Below are 19534 nucleotides of genomic sequence, written 5' to 3' on the forward strand. Positions count from 1 at the left end.
TCACGATGAGAAACTACCAGTTCGCGTTGAGAAAGCTGCCGCTCGAGTAAAAATCTACTCGAGCAGCAGAAAACTACAGCTCGCACTGTGCAAGATGCCATTTTCAATGATTGCACAGTGCCGGTTGCTTGTCCGCACTGTGCAATCATTGAAAACAACATCTTGCACAGTGCGAACATGTTACTACGCAGTTCGCGAAGTGCTACGCGTAGCTCGCGTAGTGCGAACTTCACTTTGCGTAGCTTCGCGAAGTGCTACTTCGCGAACTACGCCCACCCTTAAAGTTAAGTTACAGTTAGAATTACAGTGCCTTCTAATGGAAATATAGGGCCTGATATAGAGTTTGGCAGATGGTTCTGTACCGTTGCCATGGAGGACTACTTTACTCACACCATGGTGAGGGGTAGCGTGCCCACCAAATTAGAGATGTTCGACTTCCATCACAGTGGTTCCTGTAAATGCATTGAAAGTTTGATGGAGAGCTCTGTCAACATGTCACAAACAAAAATCCAAAGAGGTATTTTGTTTTTAAAAATAAAAAAAAACAGTGATCTCCACATCATAGAGTTTTCTCCCATAGCTTGGGGGTCATTTTTCAGGTTTTACTGGACTTTACCGGGAGGGGGGGAGTGCCTAACCTCCGGTCAAGGTGGCGGCATATTGACAGTCACCTCGAGGCTGCTCCGAGTGGTGGGACCTGACGCCGCAGCTGACTATGGTGTGGACCCGTTCCGGAGCCTGTCGGGTTGTGTTGATGTGGAGCCCCCAAGACTGATACGTGTCTTTCTGGCAGTGCCATGTGGTGGACGCTGCTGTCGGCAGTGGTGGGGCCTGCGGTGGATCTGCGGCCCGCGCTACCTGCTGCTGCGGTGCAAATGGAGCAGATTTAGCTTTGACCGGATACTTGGTCTGAGGCACACTGAGAGACTGCCAAAGCCCCAATCGGGGTGCCTTGGAACGTAGCAGCCCCTTCTGGCATTGCACTCTGTGACGCATCGGCGACGGCCTTGGTCCCGTTCCGTATCCGCTACAATCTGGGTGAAGCTAGAGAAGTCTACACACGGTGACGCATCTCGGGAGACCCGGTGAGTAAGCGATGCCCCCGCACACAGCTGCGAAGCAAGTTTCCATCCCTGAAGCCTCCCTGGCATTGAACCTGCAACTGTCTGGTGCGATTGTGGGCCCGTGGGACCGCCGTGCGCTACCTTGACACTGCTTTGATCCACACTGGACCGATAAGCGGGATACCTCTTTTGGGCCTGCATTACTAGCCTAAATAAAACCAGGCTACAGCGCGCTGCCCCCGGATTTGGGCTCCCACACCCTGTGTCCCTTCCTGCTGCGCCTCGCCCACCCGGCTCCGTCACAACCTTCTCCGCGCTACAGTGATTGTCTGTCAATATGGCTTCAGGTCCCACTGCACCATCCTGTACAGGATCACAGACCCCCATAGCAGCCAAACTAGTACTCACATAGTCCACAGGAGGGTTGATGTTCTCCTCTGCCAGCACTGTCAATATCCCTTCATCCGTGGTTGGAGTTTCATCTTTCTCCACTTTGTTCTCTTTCTCCTCCAGTTTCCCTCGGCCAGAAATCATCTCAGGAATCACCTGTTGTTGTCTGGCAAGGCCACCCTCTTCCCCGAGACGCTGCTCCTTGCTTTTGGTTTTCCCTGCCTCAGCCTCCTTACTTCCTGCATTGGGAGTAGCATCTCCAGCTTTCCTCCCGACTGGGGTTTTCCGCAAAGCCAGCGGGCCCCTGAGACTCCCTGCTGCGCCACCTCCTATTGTGCCACTCTCTGCACGGTCCCGCGGAGGCTTTAGCTGCTTTGGAGGCATACCGCGAAGAAAATACCGAAACCGGCGTCCCCCGTCGCACCAGCCAAGAAGCGCCTTGAAAGCAGCGCGAACCAGCAAGTGAGTAAATCAGGAAGCTATTCCTGCCAGCCTCGTTCCTTGTAGGCGCCTTCTGCTGTCCACACTCAGCGGGGTTATCATCTAGATATTTTTAGCAAGGGGTTTAGACGTAAAGCCATGGAGCGAAGATGAGTGGCTTTCAGCAGCATTCACCCAGCCACCATCTTGCCCCGAATCTACCAGGTTCTGCTGTCAAAATACTTTTGTCCTTTTAGTGCGTCCTTTTACTCTGTATGTTGCTTTGTTCCCTGTCCTGGGGTACTCCCAGTTTTGGTGTCAATCTGCATTTTGTGAATTAATTGGGGGAGAGCAATGCATAAGTTAACTAGGCCTGGGTGAAGCACTACGCTACGCTCGCGTAGTTTGCGAAGTTCGCGCTACTTCGCACTACGCGAACTGCACGTAGCACAGTGCGAACACGCGTAGCATAGTGTTGCGTAGTGCTGCGGTCATTTTTTGCTTGCTCGCGGTCCTCAACGTCAAGTTGGCGACCGCGAGCAAGCAAAATGACATCCCGGCGAGACTTTTTCCTTGTTCGCGATCGCGAGCATGGAAAATAAACCTCCCGGCGAGATTCCCAACGCGAGAAGGTCAGGTTTCTCATTGCGAGGGGTCGCGTATGCTAGCGACCGCTCACGATGAGAAACTACCAGTTCGCGTTGAGAAAGCTGCCGCTCGAGTAAAAATCTACTCGAGCAGCAGAAAACTACAGCTCGCACTGTGCAAGATGCCATTTTCAATGATTGCACAGTGCCGGTTGCTTGTCCGCACTGTGCAATCATTGAAAACAACATCTTGCACAGTGCGAACATGTTACTACGCAGTTCGCGAAGTGCTACGCGTAGCTCGCGTAGTGCGAACTTCACTTTGCGTAGCTTCGCGAAGTGCTACTTCGCGAACTACGCCCACCCTTAAAGTTAACTTACAGTTAGAATTACAGTGCCTTCTAATGGAAATATAGGGCCTGATATAGAGTTTGGCAGATGGTTCTGTACCGTTGCCATGGAGGACTACTTTACTCACACCATGGTGAGGGGTAGCGTGCCCACCAAATTAGAGATGTTCGACTTCCATCACAGTGGTTCCTGTAAATGCATTGAAAGTTTGATGGAGAGCTCTGTCAACATGTCACAAACAAAAATCCAAAGAGGTATTTTGTTTTTAAAAATAAAAAAAAACAGTGATCTCCACATCATAGAGTTTTCTCCCATAGCTTGGGGGTAATTTTTCAGGTTTTACTGGACTTTACCGGGAGGGGGGGAGTGCCTAACCTCCGGTCAAGGTAGCCGCATATTGACAGTCACCTCGAGGCTGCTCCGAGTGGTGGGACCTGACGCCGCAGCTGACTATGGTGTGGACCCGTTCCGGAGCCTGTCGGGTTGTGTTGATGTGGAGCCCCCAAGACTGATACGTGTCTTTCTGGCAGTGCCATGTGGTGGACGCTGCTGTCGGCAGTGGTGGGGCCTGCGGTGGATCTGCGGCCCGCGCTACCTGCTGCTGCGGTGCAAATGGAGCAGATTTAGCTTTGACCGGATACTTGGTCTGAGGCACACTGAGAGACTGCCAAAGCCCCAATCGGGGTGCCTTGGAACGTAGCAGCCCCTTCCGGCATTGCACTCTGTGACGCATCGGCGACGGCCTTGGTCCCGTTCCGTATCCGCTACAATCTGGGTGAAGCTAGAGAAGTCTACACACGGTGACGCATCTCGGGAGACCCGGTGAGTAAGCGATGCCCCCGCACACAGCTGCGAAGCAAGTTTCCATCCCTGAAGCCTCCCTGTCATTGAAGCTGCAACTGTCTGGTGCGATTGTGGGCCCGTGGGACCGCCGTGCGCTACCTTGACACTGCTTTGATCCACACTGGACCGATAAGCGGGATACCTCTTTTGGGCCTGCATTACTAGCCTAAATAAAACCAGGCTACAGCGCGCTGCCCCCGGATTTGGGCTCCCACACCCTGTGTCCCTTCCTGCTGCGCCTCCCCCACCCGGCTCCGTCACAAATCGGCCGATCTGGGGATGGAGAGGGCGATTAACCAGCATGGCTCTGAGGCACATAAAGGTGCTGCTACAACTGGAGTAAAGCTGGAGAGGGCCACACACAAAAGCACGCTTGTGGTGGCCAAGGTGTGCGGATAATTGCTCCTCTCCTGCACTACGGTGCAATATACTGACGCCTGGGCTCTACCAGACCTTGTGTTTATAACTTCCCAGTGCTATAAGAGAATAATCATCTCTGCGAACTGTCTGCTGTTCTGGTCCCACACATATGTATAAGGGAAGAGGCTCCTGTTGTGCCAAATCTGATTTAGTGGGTTTTAAAAGCTGCAAGATCCTGCATCAAAATACTGATAGCCAGCTTTTGGGACCCATAACCCCTCCAGATGTGTCCTACCTACTGGCTCTATCTGCTCTACGACTGGCCCGCTGTCCTGGGTCCCCCGGCACATGTTTATCCTGCGAGCACACCTGTTGAACTCTACTGTATGTTCAAGGCACAAGAGATCAGAATAACAAGCCGAGATTAACAACAGGTGATTCCCTGGGCCTGTCTCCCTCCTTTCTACCCCCCCCCCAGTAGTCTCACAACATTATGAACAACACGGTGGTGCAGCCTTGCTGGCAGTCATAACATTATTGAATACCTGCTGATCACGACACCATGGGGCGCACGAAAGGTATAACATCCGAAATGCCGCCTGCTGACTTGCCATCCCAGGAGGAATCAGACACGGCTTCCCAAGCACCCTTGCTAAGCTGCATCCCACCGCGGATAAATTGGACCTAATTTGACAGGAAATACGAGACTCAAGGAAATCTATCGAGCATCAAATAGGTTCTCTCACTACAGGCTTTACCATCCTAAAGGCTGACCATGCAAAATGATCCGCTACAGTTAACAATAACAAACAAATCCTGATGGAGTTGGTACCACAACATAAAGAACACATATCTCAAATGCAACAATTAACAAGTCTCCTTGATAGGGTAGAGAATGCTGAAGACAGAGCACAATGCAACAATATCCACGTAATAGGCCTGCCGGAACGCTTAGAAGGTACTAATGCGACCCAGTTCATGGAGCAGTGGCTGCGGGACCAGATAGCCCTGGAGGGTCTATTGAATTTCTTCTGTGTGGAGAGAGCACACCAACAGGCACATGCATCAAAGGAAAAACCGGTCGCAAACGGGCAGATTTTCAGAATCTGCCCCTTTGCGACCCGTATTTTTGCATCTGGGATGCATCATCCCAAATGCAAAAATCGCAATTTAAGGAATCTCTAAATTGCGATTACTTAAATTGCGATTGCATTTAAGGAATCCCAAATTGAGATTCCTTAAATGCAATGCATTAAAGTATAAAAATTAGCGATTTCGCTATTAGGGGGAGCAAATTACCATGAAGTTGAACTTCATGGTAATTTGCAAAAACTTTGAAAAATGCACTTTTGTGCATTTTTCAAAGTTTCATGTTGCGCACACACATGCCCTTAGAGCATGTGTGTGTGCAACATATGTGCACAGATCAATTTCAGGGGTGCAATAGGGTATCATTTTGATACCCTTGCACCCTTGAAATTGCATGAGCAATTTGCGAGTACCTACTGGTACTCGCAAATTGCTCATGCAATCTCCAATTCATTCCTATGGGCCTGGAGGCCCATAGGAATCAATGGGACGGCATTCCTTAATTGCGACTCGCAATTTGCGAGTCGCAATTAAGGAATGTGTAGGAATCGCTATTTTTATAGCGATTCCTACATGCATAGGCTTTTGCAATTCCTTAATTGCGATTCCTTAATAATCGCAATTAAGGAATCGCAAAAGTCTTCGTTGATGCATGTGCCTGCAAATCCCAACTGGTAGTCCAAAAGCGGGAGCGCCACCAAGATCGATGATAGCCTGTATTTTAAATTACAAGGACCGTGATGTCTTTCTGCAAAGGGCCAGGGAAAAACATCCATACAATATGAGAACCACCGGATCTCTTTATATCCAGACTACACAGTTCTGGTCCAAAGACAACGCGCCTCCTATCAGCCTCTGAATAAGAAACTCCAAGCATTAAATCTTAAATATGCTCTATTGTTCCCTGCACGTTTGAAAACTTTCTACGATCACAAATCCACTTCCTGGACAGTCTGGAAGAAGTGAATGGCTGGCTGGAAGCTACCCTCTCTTCTCAAGCACTGGAAGGTATTGAGCAGAGGACACGACAGGATTCAAAATAAACGCCAGGACGGGGAGTGCGTTGGAATCGTTCGACTCGCAGACTCACAGCAAAAAACCCTTCACTGGAACAGGCCCTACAGGGACAGAAGTCGCATTCGCATCTACTGCTGCCATACAAGAGGCCAATCCCCCGTCATCGTCGAAACAGTCTGATGACAACCAAATGCACTCTGACTCTGAAAGTTACGACCCACTGTTCCCTTCGATCACTCCACAAATCGTGCAGGATCTATTTGGTTAAGAATACGCAGATCCCGAAAGAGACGCCCTGTGAATGTTGTCCGTGACCATAACGGAGGAAAGTAAGATATTACTAATGTACATGTATTATCTCTATCCCTCCCCAGTTCCCTCTAACCTTTCTTCATATCAGGGTCCTGTCATGTGAGTAGCTCCTTTTTGGGTTTAAGTACTATGCAACGTACAGGAACCACCCCCCCCCTGCATTAAATGCATACATTAACCGAATGGAGTTCAGGCCATTTTAAATATTGTTTAGACTAGCATTGTTCTTGCGCTAGTCCTGGTATTGGGAGTTTTAGTTAGCATGGTTCTGCTGGGTTCCTGGCTCACCCCACACTACATTACACATGCCGTCCGTCACACGGACTCGTACCACATAGCGACTACACGTAATTTTCTATAGCTGCCTTGGGTAAATATAAGGTGATAACTTGGACTGTTAGAGGTATGGACTCCGTGCATAAGCGTCGTCACATTCATGCACCACTACACAGACAGAGAGCACAGATTGCCCTACTCCAAGAAACCCATCTCACTGACTCCGAAGTAGTTAAACTACGCAAAAAATTGAGGGGCCAAATATTCACCACCTCATATTCTGCATTCGTGCGAGGGACACATATGGGTTAGACACGGGGTTCCGTTTGTGATTACTGAGCAGCGCACAGACACTCAAGGGAGATATGTACTGATACACAGTACGTTAGATGGCATACATATTGTTATCGGTAGTGTATATGCCCCAAATTATGACCAGCACAAATTCCTCACTACTCTGAACCCTTTTTGGTTGTTTGGGCAGAGTTTCCATAGGTACTTGGTGGTCACTACAATTCCATTCTGGATGTCCACCTGGACCGTTCTAACCCCCCCCCCCCATTCGGGGAGCCGCTTCAATTAAGCAGGCAGAATGTTTGCGGACTTGGGCAGAGGGCTGGGAGATAAAAGACATATGGCGTCTCCGACACCCTACCAACCAAGACTACTCCTTCTATTCCCCACCACACCAACTACATACTAGATTAGTTAGAATCTGCTCCCGGGCCATTACACCCCAAATCTCCCAGACCACGTATCTTGGGAAAACTCTATCTGATCAAAATCCTCTTGAGATCACCTACTTGAAGACCTTGGCCACAGATGTTGGAAGAGGCTGTCTTCTGTGACAAACTAGGCTTGGCTATCACAAATTATTTTAATTAGAATGCTAATTCTACCTCTTCTTGCCTAATAGAATGGGATGCGTTTAAACAGTGATCCGAGGCACGGCTATAGGGATGCCGGTGAGGGCCCGCCAGGAGGTACATAAAAATATAACGACTCTTGAGGCCTCTCTAAATGCACTTGAACAAGAAGCGAGCGAAGACCCCTCCAAACAAATGAACCTGCAGGAAGGCCGAATACGACACGGAGAACTCCTTGAGCAACTGCGATCTATTGACAGTTGGGCATACACCCAACACAAGTATGCAGAAGCGGATAAATCAGGTACCCTGCTAGAGTGACTGCTGCAAGACATACCTCCCCCTGTACCTATACATGAAGTGGCTTTACCAGATCATTGTGCACACTCAGGCAGCAATCAATCTCGCTTTCAGTAACTATTATGAGACGTTGTATAGTGCCCCCGCAGCCACAATACCTGAGCAAATAAAGACATTCCTCCATGGCTTGACCTACCCCAAATTAACGGTGGCCACCCAGAAGGAATTAGACACCCCCATCAGAAGGGTTGAAATCAATGAGGCATTCCGTGAGCTCCCACGGATGATCTGCCGGCAGAATTCTATTCTACCTTTGCCGATAAATTAACTCCACACCTTGAATGCTTGTACAGATCAGCTCACGCGGCTCATTCCCTTTCACTTACTACTAAGCAAGCATTGGTCACCCCCCCTAAGCCGAACAGAGTTCCACGAGACATGTCTGGGTATCGTCTGCTTTCCCTGCTGCTCACTGAATACAAGATACTTTGCAAAATCCTGGCCCGCCGTATTCTTCCCTATCTCCCAAAACTAGTTCATGTCCATCAGTGCAGTTTTGTACCAGGCCGTAACACACCCCTTAACATCAGGCGTCGGCATTATGTCATGGAGCCTGCCTCAGAGATCTCCCTCAAGACCGGATGTATCTCCCTAGATCTATGACAGGCATTTGACACGTTACATTGGGAATACATGGTAGCAACAATGGAAAGATTTGGTATTCCACTGGGCTATATGGAGTGGGTCAAGCTCTTATATACAGCTCCTACTGCCTGGGTCCGCACTGACTCCCACATATATTGCCCTTATCCAGTGGCAAGAGGTACATGACAGGGTTGCCCCCTGTTGCCACTGCTATTTGTGTTAGCTCTGGAACCCCTGATCATTAAACTTCGGAGGGAAGGGGAAACCAAAGGGATCCAACTGGGAGAAACAGTACATACAGTGTTGGCATATTCTGATAACCTCATATTATACATAAATGACCTAACAGGTGATCTAAAACCTGTCCCACACATATTCCGCCAATTTGAGGGAAATTCAGGGCTGGCAATCAATGAAAAGAAGTCACACGCATTCTTTATGCAGTATAGAGATGATTTAGAGCCCATCAAATTCGGACAACTAACTCTATCAATTGCCCCACATACTTTCAAATTCCTGGGAACACAGATTTACAGGACCCCCTCAGGACCTTATTGAAGGAAACCAGATGAAATTGATTAGATTGTTACAGACTCAAGTCTCTTTCTGGACATCACTACGCCTATCGACGATGGGTAGAATAGCCAATTCTAAGATGGTGGTGCTCCCACCATTATTGGATTTTTTTGCTAATCTCCCGATTCCGATCCCCGCAATAGTTTTTCGAACACTAGATTCCCTCCTATCAGATCTTATCTGGTGAAAGGGACGTAAGAGGGTAAGCCTGACTAAAATGAAACTGAGGCCGGATGAAGGAGGATTCAGGGCTCCTGAATTTCGTGCATACTGTATGGCTAGTCAGCTGCAATGGTTGCCATATTGGCTTGCCAGATCGCAACCTATATGAAATCAGCTATACACCACAAATGCTAAATCGGGGCACGCTCCATACACTACTACTACCTGGGCTGGAATCCCCCCCAGCATACCCCCTTTACTTAGAACAGCTCTATTATACTGAAGGAGGACACTACAATATACCAGGCGGACTGCCCAAAATGCACATAATACCCCTTTACTTGGAATCCCCACTGCGACAGGGCTAATTACTGGACTCAGTATCTCCCAATGTGCACAAGAAGCACATTAAACAACACTGGTTCCTGAATGGGAATGAGCCCACTACTCTCAAATTAATCTATGCTGTATACCTGATGGAAGAAGGCCGCCATCTAATTAGACGGCTGTACAGGGGCTCTAGGGCTCGCGTGGGGGTCTCTCTTAAGCCCCTATGTGAAAAATGGATGAGGGACTTCAGCGGAGACCTAATTGATAAGGAGTGGGCCTCCCAGCTGGAATCCCCCCAAAAAGTGTCCAGCAACGCTAAATTTAAATTCATACAGTACATTATACTACACAGAGCGTACCTTACCCCACACTGCTACCTTATGCATTACGCCGGTCAATAAACCAGTTGCTTGCAAATAGCTTAGCATAAGTTTGAAAACCCAAGGTATGGAATACACAATCCAGACTAATGATTCAATTCACATGGGTGAGCCAGGAAGGAGGGTGGGGGGTGGGTGGAAGTGGGAAGTTGGGATTTGTTATACTCTAATTGTTTAGTTTCCCATCTCGCGGAAGCTCTAAGCGACATAACAATGTAATTATTATGATTAATGGTAGAACCATAGTGTAGGCCACAGACAAATGACATAAACTAGCCACATGCCAGAAATTTGTAAAACAATGATGAAAGGGTCACTATGTAACTGATATATTGTTATACTGCCTATCGATTGATCTGAAGTCTGTAATAATAAGCTTTGCTCTCTCTAACCAAAATCAATAAAATTATGTTTAAAAGAAAATACTGGTCTTTACTTCCAGCTTTACCTAACAGTGACAGGCAGGAGGACACATGACAAAACCTTTGACGCCATAACTCTGCTGGGTCATTAGTGGTGCATGTCACAATGGATCCAGACTAGTCTTTGCCGTCAACATACTGTGGGTCCGCCTAACTCAAGGAGATGGGCCTACCTTCAGTTTGGCTGAGAGGGTACTCCAAAACCCTTGCGACCTATCCGCTGAACTCTGTTTTGTGGCATTAGCTGTCACAAAAACTAGTCATTGGAAAAACAGTAGAATTCCGAAGAACCAAACCTACATCAAATACAGCTTTTTCTGCAGCTTTTGAAAAGCCAGTGCCAGACACTAATACAAGAAAAACAGCGATTTAAGACCAAAAGATTGAAGCTACTGCATACATAGGCTCTTATTCTCCTTCCTTATTAAAACATTGTGGGCATTCATAATTTTTAGAAGATTAGGGGCCATATGTAGGTGGCATACAATTTACCGATTCTTAAATACCGAATTTTACCGATTCGGTATTTAAGAATCGGTAAATTGTATGTAGGTAATAATTCGGTAAATGTTACCGAATCGGAGAAATTCGGTAATTACCGAATCGGTATTTACCGATTCGGTAATGAGGCATACATTCCCATTTATTCCTATGAGCCTGGAGGCCCATAGGAATCAATGGGAAGGTATGCCTCATTACCGAATCGGTAAATACCGATTCGGTAATGGGGGGAGCACATTCAAGGGTGGCAGGGTGTCACATTGACACCCTGTTGCACCCCTGATTCCTGCATGTGTGCACATGTGGCGGACATACATGCCCTAAGGGCATGTATGTCTGCCACATGGCACTCTTATTTCAGCAAAATATTGCTTTTTGCAATGTATTCTGTATTTATCACCAACCTATATTTGGTGGTAAATACCGAATTCTAATTCCTACACAACACTCATTAGAGTGTTTCCTACATCTCATTTCAGGATTCGGTATTTACCGAATCGGTAATTTTACCGATTCGGTAAATTACCGAATCCTGAAATATGCCCCCTACATAGCAAATGCCTAAATACCGGTCGGTAACGGGTTATTTACCGAAAATCGGCCGTTACCGACCGGTATTTGGCTTCCTACATATGGCCCAAAATGTACTAAGCCGTTATGGTACATGGATGTCTTCATAAACTTCATTGATGTCTATATTTGATTGTAGTCTACAGCTAATACTTATTTGTGACAACTGGCTAAAATGGGAGCTTTCTGATCTATAATTCAAGCTTTCAGCTTTATATAAAACTGCAAGACAATTTTGGTTGTATTTTCAGTTTATCAGAGCACCTCTTCAAAGGGTATAAATGGAATGGATAAATATGCATGAATGCATGAATCTTGTATTAATTTAAAAGGAAATAACTTGGAGAGTTTGCTCTTGAAATGACGGGTGTTGTTACAGAGCTCAAAATCTTTCTGATATATGTGTAATATACCAAGCAAACATTGTAAAGTAGGGCTTCCACCAGGCCAAGTTTAGTTTATAAACTCCGAATATCATTATACTCATACGCCATATGTTGTTTAATTAATTGTGGTTCTCTTGAAATATCCGGGTTGTTGGACTTTGGCCTTCTCTGCAGATTCACCTCCGAGCCTTTTGCCTTCCCCCCTCCTGTTTACTGAATTTGGTTTTGATGGGATTAGGACTCTGTGCACTTTACCACTGCTAACCAGTGCTAGCGTATTTTGCTCTCTCCCTAATAATTGGTTACATTGTCCTACACCTGATTAGTACATTTAATTTACTTGTTAGCTCCTAGTATATGATACAACATGTACCCAGGGCCTGTAAATTAAATGCTACTAGTGGGCCTGAAGCACACATTGTTCCACCCAGTAAATGAGCACTTTAAAACATGTTTCAGGTCTGTCTTTGCAGTCTGTAGTACAGTTTTAAGCTTCCAATTCGACCTGACAAAATACAATTTTTGCCAGGCCTAACCCTTCCTTTTTAATCCATATAAGCCCTCCCTAAGGTAGGCCCTAACCACCCCACAGGGTAGAGGGCTTTGTATTTAAAAACTGAGGCATGTTTTTAAGTTTTCCATGTCTTAAATTAGTTTTTGACTACTTTGAGGGCAGTCTCTTCCATTGCATAACAATGAGTTACATTATTAAATGTAATAAGTACCAATCTTTAATTGGGGGCAGATAGAAGTGTCAAGTCTGGGCTCATGTGAATTGTAATTTAAAATATGCTTTAATGGGAAAGTTGGATTCTAGATTACAAGTTTGAATTTGCCACTTTTAAAAAAATCGGTATTTTTCTGCCATAAAGCTTCTAAAGCCTTCTAGGAGTTTCCAGCTGCCTGGGCCTTTTAATGGTTCCCCCATTATTAATTCACATTGGGCCTACACAGTTACAATTAGGGGTCTAGATGTGGGCAGGATGGGCAATCCTGCCTAGGTGGCTGTTCTCTGCCCCTCTTACATTTCAAAGGGCGTGCCTCAAGCCAACACAAAGAAACCTAACTCTAGTCTGTTGTGAGGCTAGATGTCTTTCAGCCAAGACAGGAGAAGGGAAGAACTTTCCAGAATCAGATGTGAGGGTAGCCTAGAAAATTCCTCCATTTCAAAGGATGGCACCAGGTATGGCGGACCTCCAGATCCACTCTTCAATACAATACTGGACTTGTGGGCCGAAAAGAGGAAGGACTGCCCTGTGCCTTGACTGCAGTGCCGATTGAGGCTTGCCTTGTTTTGCAGAGTACTGCCCTGCTGCTTGAGGCCTGTCTTGTTTTCCAGAGGAATGCCCCACTGCTTGAGGCTTGCCTTGTTCCCCGGAGGATTGCCTTGCAGCTAGCGGCCTGCCTTGTTCTTCAGAGGACTGCCCTGCTGCTTAAGCTTGACTTTTTCCCCAGAGGACTGCCCGGCTGTGTGAGGCCGGCCGTGCACTATGAGAAGGAAGACTTGGCCTGCTCCTTTCATCCCATGCTACCAGAGTGACTCCAAGGGGCAGTTATCTGAACTCCTGGTCTGAGCTACAGGGACACAACAAGCTCCAGAGACCTACCTGCAACTTCCCAGCTGACCTGCTGCAACTGGACCTGCCTGAGCCCTGCAGGCCTCTGCTATAGTGAACTCCTAGTCCCCAAGAGGTGCCTCCCCAAGTCCTGGACCCTTGGCTGAGATTAAAGTGACCACCTCTTCAAGAAAAGGAGAAATCCTAAATGCCAGAGAAGGTAGCGTTTTTATCAAGACTAACCTGGTCCATGTATCTGGCCCATGGTCCATCGTGGTAGTCCTGAACTTGTGGCCTTCACCTGGTCTAGCATCACCAGATGACCGTGAGTTGCACTTTGTGAATTTAGACGCTTTAGTGTACTTGATGCTGTGTGCACTAGGCCACTCACGGTTCTGGGCAGACTCTAAGGGGAATTACATAATCTGTTTGGAGGTGTTAATGTGTGGTTATAAAAGGTTATGATGTAATGCGTGCAGGGCATAGCCGTATGTTGAAGAATAAAGATGTTTTGGTGGCTGGCAAGATGGCCGAGGGTGCTAAACTGATGCTCCCGGCCCATATACAGTATCCTTGATAAACCTCCCACCCACCAGTGCCTAAGACCCCCCGTAGTTCCTACACACCTGTAACAGATCCTGATGGGCAGGCAAGTGGGCTGCTGAGGAGATGATGTGGAACAGAGAGGTTGCCTGAAGGGCCACTGCAGTGAGGTGCGGTGAGTGATGCCCGTGAGACCCAGAGTGCCGTGAGGGAAGGAGCCACACCTCCTGCCTTGATATCGGCTCTGATAGAGAGCTTTTATCAGCCAAGGAGACAGTGAAGACACAGAAGTTCATCGCTAGCCTATCTGGAGGTAGGGCCGTGTGGTGTAGCTGTGAAGGGACAGCGTCAGCCACAAAACCAGAGGTGGGCACTGTAGCGGCAGCCTCACACAGGTCTTGAAACAGGGACTCCTGCCAGAAGTGTGAGGCCTGTGTCACCCTGTCTTCAAGGGCCTGCCCCAGAGGACATTGATGCCAGGAGACAGCGTGGCCAACTTCGCTTCCAGCTTTGGGGTGATTCAGCGATGGTTGTATACGCAGGGCCCGAGGCTGTGCCCGAGGCGCCTGTAGGGCAGTGACAGGGCTGTCTGGAGATAGCACGGCGGCTCTCCTGTGGTGCCCTGATGAAGCCTAGTACCTGGAGCGGTCCTGCCAGTGCTGCAAGGGAGCCTTGACAACTTCTAACCCACTTCTGATGCTGCATGTGCAGCCTGAATGTCCCAATGTGAGGGGAAACACTGAGAGAGGCCCTGAAGATACGGTGACTCCACAGCCTCCCCCATCTGATCCTGACATTCATGGCATTGATTTGCTGATGGCGCAGTGGAGGGAACCGGCAGCATACTCTTTGTTGGGTGATGATGCTACCCCTCTTTGGGGCACGGTGAGTTGCGGTGAACACCTCTGGTCCCTTCAGTTCTGAGATATCCAGAGACAACTTTCCTTTGCTCTTATGAAAAGATTGCCACTGTGGAGGGAGTCCCTGGAGTGTGTAGGGCAAATACTGTAAAGGGTCCTCACCCCCCTCCGGTTTCTGATGTCTTGAATCTACCTATGGAGATTGGAGTATGGAGAAGGTGCCTGTCTAGAAGGGGAACACAGTTTGGGCTTATTTGCACGGGGCTGTAGTGCACCAGTCTGGCCCCGAGACTGTCTGTGCTCCAGTGGACCCAGCCTGGTGGGGGCTTATGGCCTCCTATTTCCAGGGAAAAGGAGTGTCAGGTAGGAGTGGACTGAGGTGCACTGAGGTGCCCAGCACCAGCGGTGCTGGACAGGGGCAATGCACATACTGACCTCTGCTGGACCCTACCATAGGCAGGGATAGAGTGTCCGCGGATCCCTATTAAATAGAAATGGATCAGTATACTGCCACCGGGGCAGTCGAACACCTCAGGAGGAGATATCTAGGTGTCTCAGGGACCTACAGGCGCACAGATGCTGGCGGCTATTGAGGCCTCCAGCACCAATGTTCAAGCATAGATAGAATCCATCGCTCTGGATTTGAACTTCTTGAGAGCGGACCTCCGCAAAGTTGCAGATAGATCTAAGGTAACAGAACAACAAGTTGTCCAGTTCTAAGAGGAACTATCATCCCTTAAGGCCACGGTAGAAACCCTTAAGAAGCAGAGGCTGGAGGCACATGCGGAGGATGCTGAGGGTCGAGCTGGGAGGTGCAACCTGCAATTTGTGGGATTCCTGGAGGGGGTGGAGGATATTACTCCGGAGTTGTTCCTGGAACAGTGGCTCAGAGAGAAGATCCCAGAGTCTGCCTTGTCCTCAGTGTTTGTAGTAGAGAAGGCACATCGTTATTTGGTGCAGCTTACCCCGTACAATATTAGCAAAACTCCTAAATTACAGGGACGCCATTCTCAGAGAGGTTAGATGCCAGGGAGACCCAAGGTTCAACAGCCAGGTGATTCATATCTTCCCCGCAACAAAGGCAGACGTTCACAGAGGTCAAGCAAAGACTGAATGCCATGGGCCTTACCTACATGCTGCTCTACCCTGTGAAATTGAAGGTGCTTCACGATGGATGTTCACACTTCTGACTGGAGGTTCATGGGGCGGGCCATCTCCTTGGCTGGGTTTGCAGAGAAGCCACAGCTGAGTCGCAAAGAAGATGCCAAATGGGGACAATGCAGCGCCCATGCCGAAGGCGATGGCAGAGGTTGAATTCTAATGCGCGGGTGGTGGTGAAACAGGGCTGAACCTTGAATGTGGAGTCCCAGAGGCAAGAGAGGGAAGAAGTCAGAGTACTCGTTGAGGCAGTTACTGCAGCAACGTCGGCAAACAGCGGGTCAAAAATGATGGAAGACATGCTGAACTGAGACATTAAATTACTTTTTTCCCACCTGTGTTTAGCCCATTTTTGTCACCTACGCTCTGCCCTCAGGCTTTGGAGTTGCCTTGGCTGGTCATGTTCTGCTTCAAGTGGACTAGAGGAGTGAGCTCAGAAGGACACTGTGAAGATTGCTTGAGATGCTGCAATGGTGATTGTAGTTGCCTATTGTGGGGATGTAAGTTGTTTACATGACTTCTGGGGTATTTGGGGGACAGGAAGAGATTAAGCAGACTGGTCTATGAACCCTGTGATGTCTCCCCCACATCTTCTCTCTCTCACTGTTTATCCTTCTGTGGGACATACTCTCATCGTCCTTGTTTTCATCATCTCACTTTTACTTTAATTCAGGTAGGGGTGGATGTCTCTTTTTCTAGGTCATCCCTGCCTGTAGCAGTTAAGACACCACTTGGGTGACTGGGGGACTGCAGTTAGGTGACAGACCTCTCCTGCCTCAGGTACGAGTAGTTGTCCAGTTGACATGCTTTTTCATGCTCGTGGGGGGCGGCGAGCGTGGGGTGGGGCGGATAGCGGGTTATTTTGGAGAATTGTTCAGCGGTAAGTTAGATGTAGTTCATTTATGGAAGAGGGGGCACATGGGTACATCCGCCCACAGTATGACACAGGGTGAGATACCAGATGTTGTGTCACACCATAATGCCCTGGAATGTCAATGGGTTGGGAAGTAAGGAGAAGGTAGACCTGGTCTTGCGCTACATATGACGGCTACAACCAATGTTGTCCTACTCCTGGGGATCCACCCAAAGCGGACTCAGTGTCACTTTCTGGGGTAGAGGGGCATACACAGTCCTGGCACATGCAGGATACACCTCCGGTTCGAGGGGAGTGATGATACTTGTAAACTCCCCCCACATTTCAGCTGTCCAGAACATGGAAAGACTAGGGTGAAAGATATGTGGGAGTCCAGGTACAATGGGGCACAAAGTCCTTCACATAGATTAGTGTTTGTGCTCAGCCTCGCCTCCAACACTCAGTACTTGATCAGGTGGCGACAATACTTCTAGAGATTGAATTGGCTATTCATGTGGTGGGACGCCATGCTTCTGACATTGAATTGCGTGAGTCTGGCAGCTGCCCTAGCAGGAGTCACACCATTGGGGAAATTCCCACACTCCCTAGGCCTCTGCAATTATTAAAAGCATACTTCATAAGGGGGGTCGGCCACAATTTTACTTTTAGACTTAAGTTCGGCGCTCAATACCGTAGACCACACAATCCTCATCGAAATGCTCAGGGAGGTTGGGAACCAACATAAATCTCTGGATTGGTTTACCTCCTCCCTAAACGGCAGATCTTTTCAGATTATGGAATCCTCATGCTTTTCTGATAGTATGCCATCTATTTGCGGGATGCCTCAGGGCTCATTACGTAGACCTATTTTGTTTAATGTGTACATGCGTCCGCTGGTGAAAATTATACAGAAGTTTGATTTGTCCATAGTCTTCTACGTGGACGATATGCAGTTGGTGGTTTCCTTTGCAAAAGGCTCGAACTTGGAACACCATCAACTAGCACCCTGCCTGGAAAATGTATCTAAATAGATAGCTAGTTATGGCCTGAAACTAAACGGTGACAAGACAATCCCTCTCCCAGGCCATTTTTTATTGTTATTTATTTTTTATTGAGTGGATTACAAAAGATAAAAAGAAGCAGCTCAATTACATAATACAGCTTATATCAGTATAACAATCAATTTCTGCATACATAAGTAAAAGCGAAAGTGCAAAGACAATAAAGTGCTAATAGTGCGTCAGGAGATATAAAAAAAACATGACTCAGCAGCTTATGTCCAAACTAGTAATTAGTTCATAAATATAATGATAAAGTGCTAGTGCCATTGGACTAAGGTGCTATCCTTGCCAGATCAAAAGATCCATCAGAAAAGTGCTGAACAATATCAATACAACGCTAAAAATTGAACCACCCGTAATATCAAAGGCATAAGAAACGTCACAGCAAATGGTCAATAACACCATCTGTTCATGAATACATCCATAAAGTGCTAATGCTATAGAAATTAAAATGCTAACAGTATAAAGTCAGGCAATACATCAATAGCAGTAAATTATTTATACTCAGAAAAATGAAGTGCAAATAATCCAATACCCCATAGATAATAATATACTTTCAAAACACATCGAGGGTAAAAATAACTATGAATATTTTAGAGGGGATTATTGAAAAATCCTGACCACATTGCTACAAATCTTCTAAGCGACCCTACCCGTTTGGCATATGCTTCCTCCCATATATATGTCTTAACCATCTTTTCCTGCAATTGCTGAATCAACGGTATCTTTTTCGACTTCCAATTTTGTAAAATTCAAGACATGGCCACTGCGATAGCTATTGAACAGAAATATTGTTGGTATTTAGACAAATGCTGGACCTCTATTGAGCACCCGAAGAGGGCTAATTTAATAGTAAGAATAATGTGGACTAATAAAGCTAGACTATAATTGATCCTTGAAAAAACATCGGACTAGAATTGATATAGATCGGGACAATAGAGACAAAAATGGTTCCAGGACCCTATCTCTGGTTTCCCACAAAACAAAACAAAACAAAACTCAGAAGAAGCAAGAAAAATTGTATTCAATCTTTTAGGTGTATAATATGATAACCATCTTGACAAATAGGCCATTCTTTTATAGTCAGCAGCTCTAAGAGCTTTGTTGCCTATTCAACATAGAGACTGCCATTCCTTTTTGCTGACACTGCAGCCGGTTTCTTTCAGTAGTTTAGGAAAAACGTTATCGAGCACTTTCTGCTGGGCCGGCTGAATTAGGCAAGAATACCAACTGCCAACTCCACATAGGTCCTGACCATACAGTTGGTTTAATATATTTAAAGCTTCATTATTAGTCGTCACATAACTTGCTTTTAAGAAGCTCGAAATGTGGTTGAAACTAAATGCCAAAGCTAGAAACCTAGGGCCCAGCAGCTGGGACAACGTCTCATTGGAAATCAGTTTAGATGCAATAAAAACGTCACCCAAATGTTCAAAACCCACCTCCTGCCATAATTGCAAAGTCCCCTGAGAAAACTGCAGTCCAAAAGGCTGACCCTCACTAATTTTTGAATATATATGGTATCCAGGAATTTTATGTAGATTCAAAAATACTTGTATGCGACAAGCAAGGTCAGTTAATACCTTATATCTTGATTATTGGGGGAAGTTTCAGGAAGCGTAGAAAAGCAGGTAACTGGATTGCACTCTCCTGCAC

The sequence above is a fragment of the Triturus cristatus genome, chromosome 10, assembly GCF_964204655.1.
Source record: "Triturus cristatus chromosome 10, aTriCri1.1, whole genome shotgun sequence".
Classification (NCBI taxonomy): Eukaryota; Metazoa; Chordata; class Amphibia; order Caudata; family Salamandridae; genus Triturus; species Triturus cristatus.